Below are 17,956 nucleotides of genomic sequence, written 5' to 3'. Positions count from 1 at the left end.
CTAGCCTCTTGCTGTGTGCCACGTGCTTTCCTGCTGCGTGTGACAACAGTTCTGCATCCCTTGTGCTGCCCAAGTAGGCCCTTGCTAACACCTGGATACCCTGGGGTGTGTGTGCAGTTCCCTGCTAATTCCATTCTCGTAAAAAAGTTTTTTTCTGGTGCCTCTCTGCTTCAGTGCACTGCTAAGCACCCCAGGTTCTGGCTGCGGGGGCGGTGATACAGGTCTTCCCTACTGCACTTGCATGGCTGAGTTGTTGACCAAAGTGGTTTGAGAGCCTAATACAGAAAAAACCCAGAAGAGAGCAGAAGGGCCGTGTGTCCCTCTGCCACCTTTCTTGCTGATGCCCTGCGCCGAGCTGCGGGTGGAGGCAGCTGCCTGTGGGTGGATGTTCCTGCAGGGCAGAGGTGGTAGAGTGGTGGGCACCCCTGGTGGGCACCCCTCTCCATTGGGCATCCACAGCCACCTGCGGGAAGCATGCTTGGCAGAAGAGCTGGAGGCTCCTTACAAACTGCGTGAGAACACGGCTACACCCCAGAGCGATCTGGGCCACCCCAGAGGGTGCTAGTGCCAAAAGTGGCTGTGCTGGGGAGTGGAGGTGTGCCACAGTACCCGTGCTGGCACTGTGTGAGGCTTGGGGCAAACGTAGGCCCCTTGGCGTGGTGCTGCCTGCAAGCCCTGTGTGTTGATGTGCACAAGCAACTGGACGCTTTCCAGCCCTTTGCCAGGCCACCTGCACTGCCTGTCCTTGTGTCCCAGGCCCACATAGCAGAGGTCACAGACGCACTGTCTCTGCGCTTACTAGCCTCTTATTTTGGATAAGCGTTGTCTTTATCCTCTCCTGGCATGCATTTCTCCATTTACAGAGGATGCAGTCGGTAGGAAAGCCCTCTGCCCCAGACCACACAGCTTCTGAGTTGTGTTTGTTAGGAGTGTTTTGCTGCAGGCCTGAGCCCAGGCGCCCACCACATTGTCTGCCAGGTGCCAGGTCCCTCCCGTGCCCACAAACCCCACCCTGCAGCAGGGTGGGCAAGCCCAGATCCTCTGCCTCTCTGCTCACTGCTGTTGGGAGCCCTGAAACAGTGAGTCATGCCTGACCAGGATGGGGATGACCAACAGCTAAAATCAAATCATCATTAATCCGTTGGGCCAAAACATGCACAGTACTTGGGCAGGTAGCAGAGGCATTGAAGGCCAGACAGGCTGCCTGTTGTACCTGGGGAAATGAAGGCAGGTCGAGGGGAGAAGAGGGATCAAACTGACTTAACTTTCTATTGCCCTGGCAGAGAAGAGGCAGTGTCCCCCTTCCTTCCCCACATCCCGCTTCCGCCTGGCTTCGCAAGGCAGCCCAGACCCATGAGGGTACAGTGGAGCTTGTTGTGCCCGTGCGGGGTTGATGGTGTATCTCTGTGTCTTGGCCACCCTATTCCAAGGGACTCTGCTGGATCAGCACACACCTCAGCCACCACAGCCGTTGGGCAGCTTCAGCTCCTGCTTGTTAATGGCAATCACGGCGGCAGAGACAGCAACTATAAATAGGCAGGATGAACAGAGGCAGCCCCAGCAAAAAAGGCCTCTGGTCCCTGAGGGGAGCTGCCCCAATTCTAGAGGCAGAGAACAAACCAGCTGCTGCAAAGAGAGATGCAGCTCCCTTCTGCTGCCCTCCCTGGATGTATGCAGCCCCCCACACCATGCATCCTGAGCCCATTCTGCCCCCAGTGCTGCTGCTTCAGGGCCAGCTCATGTGCAGGGAAAGGGCAATTGGGGGGGAGTGGCCCAGGGATGTCCCTGCACTGGGGCTTAGTGGAGGTCCTTGGGGTGGGCAAGAGTCCCCCGAGGAGGCAGGCTCTGGCTCCTACATGCTTTTCAGCTGGGTTATGAAATACAATGGAGACACACGTTGACCTTCCCCAGAGTGTTTCATCCACCAGAGCAGTCCCAAACTTTGTACCTGCTCCCCTGTGCCAGCAACCTCCAGAACTGTTGGGGACCCACAGCAAGGGGGCAGCCCACACCCTAAAGCACACAGCCTCCCTGCCGAGCCTCACAAAAGGGGCAGCGGGGCATCTGCAGCCTGCAACAACAGCCCACAGCAGCACATGCATCAGGGAACCCTTTCAACAAATACACAGCAACAGAGTGACCTAGAAACCAGAGCGATTTCTGGATTCCTGCAAATTTACTCCTGAGAATAAGCTAGAAAGAAGGAGGAAAAACCACAGCACCTACCAGCAACTCCAGGTCTGCAGGAGCTGGGGGAGAGCCAGAGCGATAGCATCTGATGGCAGTAAATGGATCAATTAGGGCTGTAGCTGTTTATCTCTGCCAAATTTAAAGGGAGCCACCTCCAATCCATGGGGTGGGGGAAAAATAAGAAGGGCCATTGGGCCAGAAAAGCGGTCAGCTGTTTATCTCCTGCTATCTTCCTCCTCAGCTCTGAGGGCTCAAGGGAATCTGACTTCAAAGTTTGTCTCTTATGGTTGGGTTTTAAAAACTGTAAATGCATCCAAGGAGGTTTCAAAATGATCTTCCTGCTCAGACCCCAGTGACAAGCGCAGAAGCAGCCCCTTACCAGATGTGTGTCCCAAGGTGCCCATGGAGGGCAGACTTCCTAGGAAGGAGCTATTGCAGGGCAGCCGGAAAGAGTCACCATCAGCAGAGCCAGCAGGGAGCTCAGTCTCTCCTCCATGTGGCTCAGGCAGTGCTTGCTTCACTCCTGCAGCCGCTGCATCCTCCAGCCAGTGTCACCATTCTGGCCCCTGCCACCAGGGCCAGTCCAGCAGGTCCTTGGCCAGGGCTGGCCTTGCTGGCACTGTTTTTGGCTGGCTTTGGGATCTCCCTGAACTCCAGCGGCTGCTTTCCAAGGATATCCCTTATTTCTTCCAGGCTTGGCAGCTTATCAATTGTAAGGAACGGGAGCCAGCAGGGTTCCCAAAGCACCACAGCCAACATTGGGCAGGGATATAGGCACTGCCACCAGGGAATCCAGACATAAGGGCTCCTTTTCCCTTCAGCTATGCTCGTGACCATCTCACCTGAGACCCGTGGGCAGGGGGAATCCCAAGCTGAGGGAGAGGACAACCTCCATCCACCTGCTGCCTCCAAAAACATCCATGCCTTCAAGAGAGGGCTGAGAGCTGCAAAAGGGCTGGGTTTTGTCTCTGCTGCTCTGCACAGAAGCTTTTGTGGGCAACGAAGTTCATTTGTGATTTCATTCAGAAAAATCAGCCTGGGGAGGCTGTGAGGAGTTGGGAGGCATCTGCCAGGGGAACTGCGGAGTAGCAGAAGGAAGAGGAAGGTGCGAGCACTTGAGATCCTCCAGCAGATTAACATCTCACTGGTAATTAACACTAAGCCTGGCTGGGACTCTGTGATTAGTTTTTCCCCTGTGCAGGGTTTGGAACCAAAAGGTGGGAAGGGCTTAAATTTGCCCTCACAGCAAAGGGAACAAAATGAAGAGAGAAGGAAAAAAACCCATATATAGAAGAAGGAAAAGGAAACCACACAAATGCAAGATTTGCTAGCGAAAGCGAGCAGCCATGATTTCAGGTCCCCAGCTCAGTTCAGCCACCTGCTTCATATGGGTGGCACACTGCTCCCCCCTGCCTCCCCACTGCTCCCCCCTAACTCCCCGCACCCCACAACTCCCCTTCTCACCAGGGTGCTTCTGAACCAAAGCTTCTCCTGGGGGTCCCAGGCAGCCAGAGAACAATTTCTCCCTCTTTCACTTCTCACTTACAGTCCTCCAAGGAAAACTACAGAACTGAAGACTCACTCAGGAGGTTGAATCCATTCTCCAGTGGATGCCTGAAATCAGGGGCTAGAGAGAAAATCAGGTTTTATAGTCAGATGCATTGTACCTCCCACCCACCCTCCGGCCCTAGCCAGCCCCCCATCCACCCGCTGTGGGTGGGGATAGCCCTGTACTCTTTCTATGCCTTCAATCCTGTCTCCCCTCCCTGTGCTGACCTCTCCCCCCTGCTCCACATAGACCAACCAGGTTTTTGGTTTTTTTTTTTTTTTCATCTAACCAAATAAAATCACTGGGCTTAACTTGGAGTGAATCCTGCAGGTCTGCAGTTGGCTCCAGAGGGTGCCACATCTCTGTAGGCCCTGAGGAAGCACATCCGAAAGCACACCTGGTTTAGCAATGCCTCTTCCAGCCAACCTGACCCCACCACTCCACAGGGAGGCAGAGCCAGAGCACATGCCCAATGCCATGCAAGCAGCCGTGCTTTAATGCTACCTGCTGAGTTACAGCCTTGGGGAGTGCACACCTGCATGCACACCCATGTGCACACCCTGCACCAGCACAGGGGTTTTTGGCGAGCTCCTGGGTTAAACACCATCCATTGTCTGTCCCCATCATCTGTCCACGAACCATCCCTGGCAGTGGGGCACAGCACCTTGGGTACCCCAGCCCCATGGCAGACCTGGCAGCCACCCCCTGCATGGCTTTGCCGACAGACAGACTTCCCCACATGCTTCTTCATCATTTCCCTCCCTCCATCCCCAGTAGTGCTGCCCAACTCCCAGTCTACCCAGTCTGGTGGTTGCTCAGCACCATCTGGTGGCTGCAGACCAGTGGCCTGGGGTGCACCTGGCTGGTTTGGGGTCACCTTGGGCTGCTGCTAGCTGAGGGGTGCTGGGGCATCTCATCCACCTTCTCGCAGCTCCTGATCCCTCGCCAGCACAGGGTGAGCTGTGTCCCAGAAGAGGACCGTGTCCCACCGGGCGGCAGCACTGGGAAGAGGACCACATCCCATCCCATTGGGCAGCAGTGCCAGGAGGGATGGGATAACGTCCCCACGGTGCTGGTGGTGCCCATGGGACCCACGGTGCCACCATGGCACCTCACCGCCTCCACCACCACTAGAGGCCGACACTGCCCGGGGAGGCTGCACCGCCATGCTGGCCACCCCAGCCTGCCCCGGCCCCGGCCTGCTGCCAGCCCCGCCGCTTGGGGGACCCATTGCCACGCCGGTGCGCAGGCCAGCCCTGGCTGAGGATGACAGCGAGCATCTTTCTTGCTTTCATTTTTTTTTGTGTGTGTGTTTAAATTTCTTATTTTTTCTTTCCCCCCCTTTCGCTCCTCCTCGTCCAATTTGTCTTCGAGTCTGACACGAGAGAAAACCCCAAATGACAGCGCCTGCCCGGCACAGTTTTACCACAGTATCCTGAAAAAGGCATCTGGTGAGCTGATAGTGCAGGGGGGCTCCGGGCGGGAGCCCCTGCCGGAAGCGGAGGACTGGCGGCGGTTGAAGGGCCGATGCTTCAGTGCGGGCAGCAAACAGGAAACGTCCCCTGGGCCCGGGGAGCTCCTCCGGGGCCACCCCAGGGTCTTGAGGCATGGCCAAGGCAGCCCACCCCACTGGGGCCATGGTGGGCCCGCTGGGACCCCCGTCCTCCCCGCCCAGCTCTGCCGCCATCTTGCACCAGGCCCCATGTTGCACCTCTGAGCTGCCTCCTCCTCCTGAGAGCAGTGGCCGTGCACACCATGGCTGGAGAAGTACCGCAGGGTCGGCATGGGCCTCACCTGCTGGGGCAGGCGAGACCTGGTTTTGACGGCTCTGGCTTCAGGGAACGTCCCCCATAGGTACCACCTGTGTGGCTCTGCATGGTGCCCGGCCTGAAGCCACCGCTGCGCCAGGGGCTCCATGGGCGGTAGGGAGCATCCTTCTCCCATGGGGACACGAGGGCTGAATGTGGTGGTGGCCCACGTGGCATAGCTGCCAGATGCAGAGCATTGATCGGCCAGCAGGGATGCGGCGGCGTCAACCCTACAGCCGCAGCTGCAGAAAGCCAACCTGAGCAAAGAGCAGCCTGAGAGCATTCCACACCTCCGAGTTTGGCATGGCATGAGTCACTCAAAAGAGAGGACACCCCCCTCCTAATGCTTCTGAGAGCTCAGAGACAGGCAGCAGAGAAGAGGCGAGCTCACAGCTAAAGCAGGAGCCACACTGCACGTCATGTTGTTTCTCTCCTCACTGAGAGGAGATGTTGGCCTGGGCACACAGGCTCTGCCAGCTGCCTCCATATCATTGTGCCTCTAATCACCCAGCCCTGCCACATCCATCTGCTGGGGGATGCAACTTGGTCCTCTCTCCCCATCCTTCCCAGTTCCTGGCTATATGAGGCTACTGGGCAGCTGTGCAAGGCTCTGCCCCACTGCTCACCATTAGGACCTCAGCCAGGTACACAAGCAAAAAGACCCTGGGCACTTCTTGCCCTCTGACTCTTGAACTGGTCCAAACTGGAGTGATCCAGGGCTTTCTGGGCTTGAATTGAAGACCAGAGATTCTGGCTTAGCAAATATCCTCCCAGGGTGAAATTTTCTTGCTCACTGCCCACAGAGCAGCATCACGGTGGCAAAGGTTCAGAGTGGGAATGGGGAAGGTGATGCTTGGCCCCTGTTTGATAAAGCTGCTGTGCAAAGAGAAAAAGGGACTGGTGAAAGAGATGGCAATGAGGACCTCAGGACCAGCCCCTGTGGGATGCTGCTCCTAAAAGCCAGGCTGGCATCAGCCAGAGCCAGCTACTCAGGGTGAGGGTTACAGGCAAATTGCCGCCAAAATCTCTGGGTGGTTTTTCTTCCAAGGGTCATTTTCCAGCAGGCACCTGGTTCAGCTGACTGCCCCGGGGACTGTGCAACAGAAGCACAGCCCTTCTCACCCTGCTGTGGAAAAGGACTCATCCCTGTCTGCCCTACCTCTGTTCCTTGCATGCCAGTAAGGACTAGGACAAACCCGTGGCCAAACACACCTCTGCTCCCTACCCCATGCTGCTGCTGCTGTGGGGTCCCAGGCAGCCAAGACCACACCTTCCTGCTGCTCAGGGGACTGATGTTTATGCCAACGCTCTTTTATTATAACCTTTGATACCAGGGGAGATTGCACAAGCTGGAGGCATTCAGAGGGGCTGAGAAGGAGGATTTAGAGGAGGTGGTGCTGAAAGAGCAAATTCACGTGGTGAGGGTTAGCAGCAGTAGCAGTGACAGGGTGTGAGCTCAGGTATGGAGGATCAAGTGAGTACCAGCACTGAGGGTGTGAATAACTCAGGTACTAAACCTAAGAAAGGAGTAATAGAACTAGAGCATCAGAGTGAGCATCCTAACAGAGCTCACTGTCCTGGAGAAATTAGTTCCTGCTACATGGGCTGTTGTTCAGCATACATAAAACCTGGCTTGTTTGAAAAGGAGCTGGTGGGACACAGCTCCAGGAGCTGAAGAACTCAGCATTGTCCAAATAAATGAATGAGTTAACCTCACCTCTGAGCGAGGCTGCGGATCTGCAGCAGGTGGATGGATGCAAAAACCTCTTTGCTTTATCCCGGCCGACAGCCCAAGGGCACTCGGGCGAGGGGAGCAGCATCACCTCTGCAGATGGCAGCTCAGAGCACAAGCAGCAGGCAGCTCACCCCGCAGGAGCCAGCGACACAGAGGAGGACACATCCCGTGGGCAGTAAGCCGGGCTTGCACCCTGCTGGCGCTCCCTCCTCACCCCGTCCCTGCTGGTTCCTGCGCCCGCAGTGCCCCCTGCCTTCCCTGGCACGGGCCGTGTAGTGTCCCAGCCCAGCTCTGCCCACAAAATTTGGTGTAGCCTCAGCCTTGGGAGATCCCCGTGCAGGAGGATTAGAGCAGGCAGGAGTTTTTGCAGCCTTTGGGACACCAGGCATCCATGGCACAGGGTGCCTCTGCACGGCAGCTGTGCGTATAGGCAACAAATCTGTTGGAAGGCGGCGCCAAAATCTGTCATCCTTACTCTTTGCTAACGACTCCCAAGTGGACTTTGATGTTCATCACCTGCATTCAGCATCCCTGGTTGCCCAACAAATACGGTGAGGGAACAAACGCAGCTGAGACAGACGGGCGCTGCATACACTTGCCTCTCAGCTCTGAGCTCCTGCAAGCGTTACTGTTCACCGCTCACCATCAAGAAGATGATGTTGTCACGCATCCCTGCTGTTTGTGCCTGGGACTGTCTGCTCCCACACCAGCACTGGCCACCTCCAACCTCACAAACAGGAGCAAGCATCGCCTTTGCAATAGCTCAGTCGGCGCACACGGAACGTGTGCCTGCAGCCGGCCCGTCCGTTCCCTCCCCCTGCAGACCCGCAAGGAGGGGAGAAGGAAACCAAACTTAGAAAGGAGCCAAGATGTAAAATGCCTCTCCTGGGCTCTTCACCCAGCCCAGGGGAGGGAAAACTCTTTAGTTCCCCTTTTCCTCCTTCTTATGGCAGAAAAGGAGGAGCTGCAGCTGCTCGGGAGACGCTGTACATAAAACGAGCCCCCGTACCCACCCCCCGCCATTCCCCAGGGCTGCAACGCGGCGGTTCCCGGCCACGGCTCGCAGCAGGCAGGCACTCGCCGTCCCCTGCTCCCCAGGTCGCCACCCTGGCCCCCGGCCCTGCTCCCGGGGCCGCAGCGAGGCTGGCGGCCACCAGGTGTCCCTGCAGGCCCGCGCTCCGCCCCGCCGCCGGGCCACCGCGCCGCCGGCAGCGCCTGGGGACCCGGGCCGGCCGCGGGGAAAACCGGAGGCACCTCCTGCAGGCGGAACCTTGTTCACCCGCCTTTGCCCACCCTTTTTTTTTGTGGGATTTTTGAGGTGTTTTGTTGGCTCGGCCGGCTCACCCAAACCCCATGCTCTGTAAGCAGAGAGGGATGCAGGAGGGATGCAGGGTGAAGGTGTGAACAGGGTGGACACGGTGCCGCTGGAGCGCAGCTCCTGCGGCTACTTAATTAAGCCCTGGTTTGGGGCTGCGTTTTCTCTGACCTAACTTGGTGAGACTTTTGTTTGGGATGATGCCATGGGCAGGTTTTGAGGGGCTGGATACTCCCCTGGGAGAGATGTACAAAGAGCTCAGGGCCCAGCAGGGGATGGAGGGGAAAGATGATGCACTGGAGGCTGCGCAGTGACATGAATTGCCTCATTCAGGTGGGAAAGAGTGTGTGACGCGTCAGACACGAACATTGCCTGACAGAGCAGCTGAGAAAGGAGAACTGGAGAGAAAACCACCACCGGGGTCACCAAAGGTGATGGAGCAAAGGAGGCCTCCAAGAGGCTCTTGTACCTGCATGGCTGGAAGCTGCGGGGTCCCGGAGAAGCTGTGGTGATACCAGGGGACCAGGTAGTGTGGGAGACACTGAACAACCAGGTTTCTCTGGCAATGCATGCAAGGCCGGAGCAGCTGATAGCAATGACGAAGGGAGCTTTGTTCCTGCAGGCAGCCATGGCAAAGCATCTTCTTGCAGCCAAGAGCTCTCCTGTCACAGCCAAAACTTTGCTGGTGGGAAACACGAGCAAATCCAGCCTGGGCAAGGACCCACGATAGCCGCACAGCCATATGTCAGGCAGCAAGCACCGCTAATGTTAGTGTTCAGCCCAGTATGGAGGGGCAGGTCCCCCACCTGCAGAGGTGGGAAGATTTGCAGGACAGGGATTGGCAAGGGTGGTGCCAGCACTTTAGGCAAACCCTTCCTCCTTTCCTCTCTCCTCAAAGACTGTAGGGGGGGATGCAGTTCTGCAGAGGCAGCAATGCTGGGAAAAGCAGCATCTACCCCCTTCGACCTCCAGCGTGTTCCAGTATCTGTTTGAGTGCTGTCCGCCTTAGTTTCCTCCCCTCTGACAATCTGACATTAATCTCCTCCGCTCTGCTGTCCTGGTCACGTTCATTTTTATCACAGTTCCGTTAGTGCCAGGCTGAGCTTTCCGGGCGCCGGCGGGGCCCTGCATGTGGTCCTTGTGCCGATGCTGCCAAGCCTCCGCAGTCCCGCTGCCACCAGTCTCCCCAGTGGGGCTGCCCCCACCCTTGCCAGTCAGAGCTGCTCACCACATCAGGATACAGAGCAGTGCACCAATTCCGGCCGGGCTTATTTCAGCGCTCTGGTCAACCGCAAGCGCGGTGGGTTTCACAAACACGGCACACCAGCCCCACGCAGCCTAACGGATGCTCCGGCTGCTCCGCGAGACCGTGCCGACAGTGAGATCCCCTGCAGCCTCCCCAGACTGAGGCCAGCCCAGGTCTGGTGTCTCTGCTCCAGGCCAGCCATCCTGGGGCCAGGTGGATGAGATGTGTTGAGCCTCTGGTTCTCAGTCTGGTTTGCAGCACTTCAGATAGCACGTAGCAGGCCATGAGCAAGGCAGGGGCTCTGTGGTGGCTGTCTGCCTTCTCCCGGCAGCTCAGGTACATCCATGGCACAGCGCAGACCTGCATTTGCCAGGCACAGCCGTGTGAGCCAGGCTGTTGCAGAGCAGGATGATGCCGAGCTCATGCCTGACCCATGGTGGAGGAGCTAGGCCAGATGGGTGATGGCATGTGCTCAAGTTACCCACCACTTAATGAGTTATCAGAGCTAGTAAGTTATCACAGACGAACAAAAGCTGGTGCTGCATGCTGCCAGGCAAAGCTGTGGTTTCAGCAAGGAACCCAGGCAATCACTGCAGCTCACTGATGGAGCAGCTCCTTACACTGCAGTAAATGCCACTGGCACCTGTTTGCCAATCTCTGCAGCTCTGCTCATGTACACGCTTCTACTCAGTTAGATTTGGCTCCTGGTGACTGAGGCTTCAGCAAAAATCTGGTAAGAAGGAACGTGACTGAGCAGGCACAGAAGGCCCTGCACAGAGCAGGAGAGCAGCTCTGGGAAATTCCATGTATAGGCACAGGCTCCCCCTGCCCAAGGCCTGCTTAGGGCATCACCTCAGGCCCTGTGGAAGCAGCACCCTGTGGGTGATACCCTCCCTGCAGCCCTGCTGTTGGGCCGCATCCAGCCCACCCATCCCCCATCCCTCCAAGAAATCCTGCCCCCTCCATGCCCACGGAAGACCCATTTTCAGGCAGGAGGTGCCACCCACTGCTGGCTGCCTGCACGTGTCGCCAGTCCCCTTGCAAACACATTTTCTGCAGCTGTGCTGGAGCACAGAGCAGCCCCTGGGGTGCTGGTGTGGGTCTCTGGGCAGGAAAGCCCTGGGAAGCAGCAATCCAGCAACGCAAGGGTTTTGCCACTCTGCAGGTTTCAGCTTCTAATTGCTTCTGATTGTGAATAATTAAAAAAAAAAAGAACAACAAAGAAATAAACCTTATGCATGCATTACCTGTTTACCTGCATGCCCCGCCTTTTTCCAGGCTCTGCTTGTGCCTGCGCATATGTCCCATCCTATCATCCCGGGGGTCTCCAGAGCTCCCCAATGGCAGTGATGGCCTTGAGTGGCACAAAGAGATGCCCTGGGAAAAAGCCAGCTGCCACAGGGAATGCTCCATGCCCCCTGCCCCAAGGTGTTGCCAGAGGCATGCAGATTCAACAATGTTCCTCTTGAGCCAAATACCATTTATAAAACAAATAACTGGAGAAGCAAGTATCTGGCCCATGATACAGACATCTTCATACTCTGTGAACAGACATTGCCTGGGGGAAAGAGCTCACCCCCTGTCTGCAGCTAGGGACCCGCAGCACAGACCCTCAGGGACTCGCAGGGGTTACCTGGGCTGGCAGCAGCAAAGAGGCACCGAGATCACTCACCCCCATCACCTCTCTCTCCCCCTGCCACAGAGAGCCCTGTGCCCTGTTTGCCTGCCCACAGGACCAGTGGTGTTTGGGGTCCTGGGACACACGGGAAGGGTGTCCTTGCAGAGATGGACCCACAAAGCAGAAGCACCTGCCCTGAGCACATCCCGCCTGTGTCAGGAGGCAGAGGCTGCTGAGAGACGCTCCTCTTGCCTGTCATCAGCACAGCTTCTTCTCTTCAAGGTCCTATTGTGCCCCTTTGAGTACATTGAGAAGCTTTGCCAGACTAATCCTGCCTGGTATCCACCCCCTCTGTACCTGGGAAAACAATGCCAACCCTTAACTTTCTAATCCCAGCAGGCTGGGGAGCACCAAAGCTTTGCTTTGAAGGCAGCCCTGCCTCAGCCCATCTGCTGGGCAGGGCTGGGAGCCTCTGTCCTCCATTGCTGTCCCCTGACAGCTCCAGAAGGCATCTCTCATCGCTGGCCCACTGGGAGTGTGCAGGTGGGACAGCACAGCCTGTTGGAGGGGGCTCAAGGAGCCCATCATCTCCCCCTTCCCCTGTCGCAGCAAAACCCAGCTGGAGCAGAAAGGCTTCTGCAAGCCACTGTTGAGATCTGCCAGTTGCCTACCCTGGAGGCCCAAGGGCTAGTGGCTTGAGGAGGTTTGCAAGGGGCTCTGGGGCAGCTCAGACCTCGGTGGGGGCCAATATACCCATCCCAGATACTTTTCCATCCTCCTCCTGTGCAAGGTCGGGAGGGATGCAGAGGGTCCTGGCGGGAGGGAAGCAGGGTTGCAGCACCCTGCTAGCCACAGTGGCACCCTGGGGAGCTCTGCTGCCCTCGCCCCTCCACCCTGTGCGGGACAGGCTGCTGGGGAGTGGCGGGGTGTAACACAAACAGGAAAGCTGTCAGGGACCCAGCCCTTCCCAGCTGGGACAGGAAAGAGACGTGCTGGGTTGTGCTCGGAGGCCAAGCCGGGCACACTGGTGGCCACAATGGGCATACCCAAGAACTGAACAGAGCCCACCCCAGGGTACCTGTCCCGCCAGGCTCCTCACAGGCTCATCCCATCCCTTTCTGCCCCCTTCACTGCCCACCCAGGCTCCCAGATGCCCTGAACCTAAAGGCAAGGGTCTGTTGCCGCCCCTTGAGTGGTGGGTCCAGGGGGTGGCGAAGGGGCTGGCAGAGCAGCGCAGCACCAGCCCGATGCCTGCACAGTGTCTCAGCTGTCCCCTGGCTGCCGTACAGAGGTGGGAGTTCAGCAGACGGGAAGCCAGAGAAAAGCAGAGGCCGGAGGAGGGAAAACATGCCGACAAACAAATTAAAAGAACAGAAGAGACATCCAAACTCCCCGGCCCGGAGCCTGACTCAACAAGCCTGGGGGGTCTCCGACCTCGGCCATGCGCCGGGATGGAGGCGAGCCCGTCCCGGGGCCGCGGGAGGGCACCATCCGCCCGCTTTTGCCCGCGGCCGGGGGGAGGCGGCCCCGCACCGGCGGCTGCCGGGAGCACCCGGGGCTCAGCCCCGGCCCGGCTGTCCCCAAAGCAGCAGGACGTCAGGCAGTCTGTGCAAGGGCACGTTAAAGCTGCTTAAATCCACAACCTGCTTTCTAATGCACAGACACCCCCCCCACACCCCCCCCCCCCCCCCCAGCATCCCGAACCCCTGTTCGCCCCACACACACGCAGGGAGACGTGCGAGAAGCGGGCACAGATGTCCCCGCACTGGTGATGACAGGCAGGAGGGAGCAGGACCCAAGGAAGGTGTTACTCCAGCATCCTGATGAGAGGAGACAACCCTACAGCAAGGGCCCCTGCAGCTCCTGACAGCTCCTGGTCTGCCCGGGGAGCAGGAGAAGCCTCACAGCCCTGGGCTACGTCTCTCCCAGCAGAGGGAACGCCAGTAGTCTGCTGTCAGAAGTAGTGTGGTTTGGTGCACACTGTAAGGAAAAGGCTGGGTAGTCCAGGTTCATCACCTTCTGGTGATGGGTGTCCACCACAGCCCCGTGCTGAAACCCACCAAAGTGTGATAGGAGTAAAACATTGCTGAATGCCCACCAGTCCTGGGTGTAAATGTGCCCCGGACAAGACACAGAAAGCCAAGGGAACAGCATGGCCTTGGATTCAAACACAGTCACACCTGACTAGTAGCAAAACAGCTGGAAATCCACAGTGTTTCCTGATTGGGGACTTCAGTAAACTCTTGGAAAGACCTGATGGATGGGCTGGGGTCTACTGTATATTTTTCAAAAAGGTGCAGATAGGGGAGCCTTTTCTGAGAGCTTCTGCAAGCCTTCACCCAAGCCCTGGCTCCAGCCTCAGTTCTCAGAGACACCCATTTCTCCTACAGTGGGAGAAAAGAGCCTGGCCAAGACACATCCTGGCAAACACCAAATTACTGCCTAGGCTTAAGTATTGCAGAGACAGAGGAGCAGAGGCAAGCACCTGATTTCCCCCTGTCCCCTCCACAGGGTCCCCAGCACTGTCCCCAGTCCATGCCCACAGCAACTGCCGTCCCCTGCGCAGTCAAGCCCAGGCATGTCTTCTGTTACCACGCCGCTTGCCTTTATTTGAAGCCAGCGACGTGCCTCTGTCAGTGGCATTATTCCCCCTGTCAGTGCCCCGGCTGCCCCGCAGGTGTGAAGACAGGACAGCCCTTTGTGTGCGAGCCTTCCCCAGCCACCCTCACCCCTGGCGCTGGGCTGCTTCCAGCCTTGGCACCCTCACCCCAGCTTTTCATCGCTTCTCCTCTCACCCGTCACAAAAGGCAGCCCTGTCCTGCATGGGAATGGGAGGCGCAGCAGGTTGGTGTATGCTGTGCATCGCCTGGAGGTTGGTCTCCCTGGGGCTGGGCTCCACACTGGGCGGAGCGAGGGGAGCGGGGAGCCAGATGCATCTCCTGGGCAAGCTGGGATGGACAGGACACAAACCTAGACAATAGGCTCACAGGGACTTCTGCATGCCTCCCAGCAAGGGGACACCTCCACATCTCCTACTTGCAGCGATGCAGATGGGAGAGGAGTGATTTTTGACTGTGCACTGCTTCATCACCCTGCGCAGGGAGCAGCTGTGCCCCTTGGGTACAGCTCTGCACAAAACTTCTTGGGGTGGGGAGAAACCTGTGCCTTGCGGAGGTGTTTGCTCTTCACTGATCTTTGCAGTGCCAAATGCTCTTACCACCATCAAGAAGCAAGTCTGACCTCCTCCTCTCCTTCAGTTCCTTCTCTTTGCAGTTTCTAACTCTTTTCATTGAGGAACATCCCCAGGGAGGACAGCCAGGCAGTTGTCATTGTGCCCCACAGGGTGTTTGCCTGCAGGACACAGTGAATAATTTGCAAAGCGGGGAGGGAAAACAGGTTATGTCTAAAGGATTTGCAGCTCTTCCTGTAACAGCAAAAAATCTGCTTGTAGCCCCTGGCATACGTCACAGCCCGTGTGTTTGTTCGGTGGCCTTGAGATTTACACCTGGCCAGCGGGGATGGACAGGGAGACCTTCGATCCCAGCAGAAGAGCAGCCAGTGACCGCACTGCCCTGGCCAGCTGCCCTGCTCCAGGCCAGGGACTTCTGCAGGCTCGGGATATCCTGCTCCTTCTGCCCCAGGACAGCAGGTGCTGCCCAATCTCAGCAAATCACTTGCTCCTGCCTGCACACACAGCTCCAGCACAAGCGGCTGTGCACGTCCTCCAGCTGGGACAACAGGCAATGGAAAGGGTCAGCTTCTCTGTGCTGCAGGCTGGTGACCTCGGGTGCTTTGCAAAGCAGTTTCTCCTCTCCCTACTCCAAGCCTGTAGCGCTTGTAGGGACCATTAAATCACAGTGATTTAGAAGTTTATTTTGCAGCTCATTGTCCCAGAGCAGAACAGGACTGACAGCCTAAATCCCACAGGCTGCAGGGGCAGCTTGCAGGCGAGCTTCCCGCATACAGGATGGAGGATTTCTGGTGCTGTCTCTGTGCACCATGAGTCCCCAGGACAGCCTCGTGGTGTTGCCAATGCTGCTCAACAAAACCCCAGAGTAGCCCCTCCATGCTCACCCAGTGGCTTTGCCCCAGCTGTGTCTGCCAGTGCAAAAGGGAGATGTGAAGAAAAGATACCGCTATGTCCTACACCTGCACAGAGCATCAGGGACACATTCAGCCCTTCCAGTTTTGCTGGAGAGCATTGCCCCGGCCTGTTTCCTTGCCCCATGCTGTGCTGCACCACACAGCCCTGCTCTGGTTGGGGATCACAGGCCCAGCAGCGCTCAGGCAAGGAAGGGCAAAGCTGGCACATGCTGGCCAAGAAGCAGCAGGACGAGGGGCACAGGGTTAGGCTGGGGGAGGCTTTCATCATCACTCCTCCCACCTCTCCAAAACCAAAACCAGGCGGCTCACTGCGCTCAGTTCCCTGCTGCACTCTCCACTTTCCAAAGCCCTTACCAGACATCCCTCTGTGCCTCCCCTCCTCTGCAGGGCCCCCGCTGAAAGTGCTGGCCCTTCCTGTCCTCTGTCCCCCAGATCATTGACTAGCTCCGCTCTCTCTCTTTTTATTTTTTTCTTCTTCCCTTTTGAACATATCAGTCTCATGGAATCAAAGAGGCATTTCAGTGACTCAGGCGTTTCCCATTGCCCTATTCCAGCATCCTCTACTCTTAACGCTGAGAGCTTTTCACGTCCTATTTGGAACTGATAGGAAGCCCTTTCATTGTTTCACTACATGGATATTAACACTGATGAAGGAAATGCTCCATCTGATAACAGAACCGTTGAAAAGAGCACCATTTCCAAACGAGCAGACTCAGGGACAGTGCATTCCTGCAGCTCACAGCAGCTCAGCACACTTGCCTCAGGCAGCCCCAGCATGGCCCAGACCAGCTCCCTATTATTTGCATCCCTGCAGGCTGGGATCTCACATCAGGACCTCCAGAAAATGGGCACTTAACTGTCATGGGCACATGATGTTGTCCAGGTGTATTCTTGAGATCAACTTGGCATCTTCCAGACTGTAAGGAAAAGCTGCGATCACTCTGAGATGCTCTGACTTGAGTAGCCTGATGGCCAACAGTGAGGTCAACCCCTGGCTGAAGGGAAGACGTCTCACTCAAGAAGTCAAGAAAGAAAAGCATCCCACCTAGGAGGACGTCAACTGTCATTTAAGGCATTCTCTGAGCTGCTGTCAGTTCTACTTACCAGCTTTTAACGAACTAATCCTGAGAGCCCCTCCTGGGGACAAACTTCTAACTGGAGCTCAGAAGAGACAGAAAGCCCCTTGGGGGTTGGCTACAGAGGAGATCCAAAGGCTCCAGCTCATGCCCCAGCTCAGAGTACAGCCACAGCATTTCCGTAGGGCTTCCCAGACCGACGACAGCTCTGTCCTACCGAGGGGCCCCCACAAACAGCACAGGCAGGTATGCAACTTCTCTTCAGGCCATACCCCAAGTCAGGCACCATCCCGGTGAAACACCTCTTTCCAAAGCATTTTGATAATTTCAGGATTTTCTGCTCTCCCCGAGACCTCTCCAAAGTTAGCTGGGCATTGTGGTTTTCTGTCACTCCCGAAAGTCATTTCCTCCTGCTGTGGCTGCCCTAATCAATTAGCTACCTACAAATAGCCTCCCTGATTGCATGGTGACATCCATTGTCACTGGCAGCTTCCTCCTGTACCTGGGGAGCGGACTTTTTCCAGAGTGCAGAGGGTGGGTGGGGAGCACCTCTCCACCCAGCCCTCTTTAATGCTTCCCACCACCGGGTGACTTTCCGCTCTCTGCCCATCTCCTCCTGCTCCTGTGCAATGGGACTGTTTCACTTTTCAGTAGTTTGATGTTCTGGTAATATAGGAACCAGGATAGAAATATCTCTCTCAGGACCACTGCTCTGAACCCCTACCCGAGCTCCCTTCAGAGTGGTGGTCACTCCTACATAGTCCCTCCAAAAAGCCCATCCCATCCGCTCCTGAGATCATCAGGGTTGGTGCAATTACCCCAGAGGGTGCTCCGACTTCCAGAAACAATGTTCTACATGGTCCCTCTTCGACAGCAAACTTCCCAATTCACTAGGTAGGCCAAAAAGAGAGTCAGGAAGCTTTGGATGGTGACCCAGCACAGGGACCATGGCAGAGTCTGCAACCAAGATCCAGCCTGGCAGCACCTACCTGGGACAAGCCTCTTCCCATGCTTGTGGCAGTCCCCATGCCTCAGGCAGGAGGGTAATTTGTGGCTACCACTGCACGATTATTGCTGCAGGAGAGCCGTTGTTAGCTGTCTCTTTCTTCCCCTGTCCAAGCAAAAATAATTAAATCCTATGTCAACAACCAAAACATTAATCAAAAGAAATATGGGACCAGAGGGAATGGGACGATCGTGGCTGGCTGGCAAGTGCCCCCGCTTTTGCCATCATTTCCCTCTCCCAACTAATGTGCAAACCCCAAACCTGATCGGCCCATCGGGCTTTTGCTCTGCACTTGTTCGGTAGAAGAAC

This window comes from Leptosomus discolor, chromosome 9 (genome assembly GCF_034619465.1).
Source record: "Leptosomus discolor isolate bLepDis1 chromosome 9, bLepDis1.hap2, whole genome shotgun sequence".
NCBI lineage: Eukaryota > Metazoa > Chordata > Aves > Leptosomiformes > Leptosomidae > Leptosomus > Leptosomus discolor.
Note: the sequence above shows the minus strand (reverse complement) of the source record.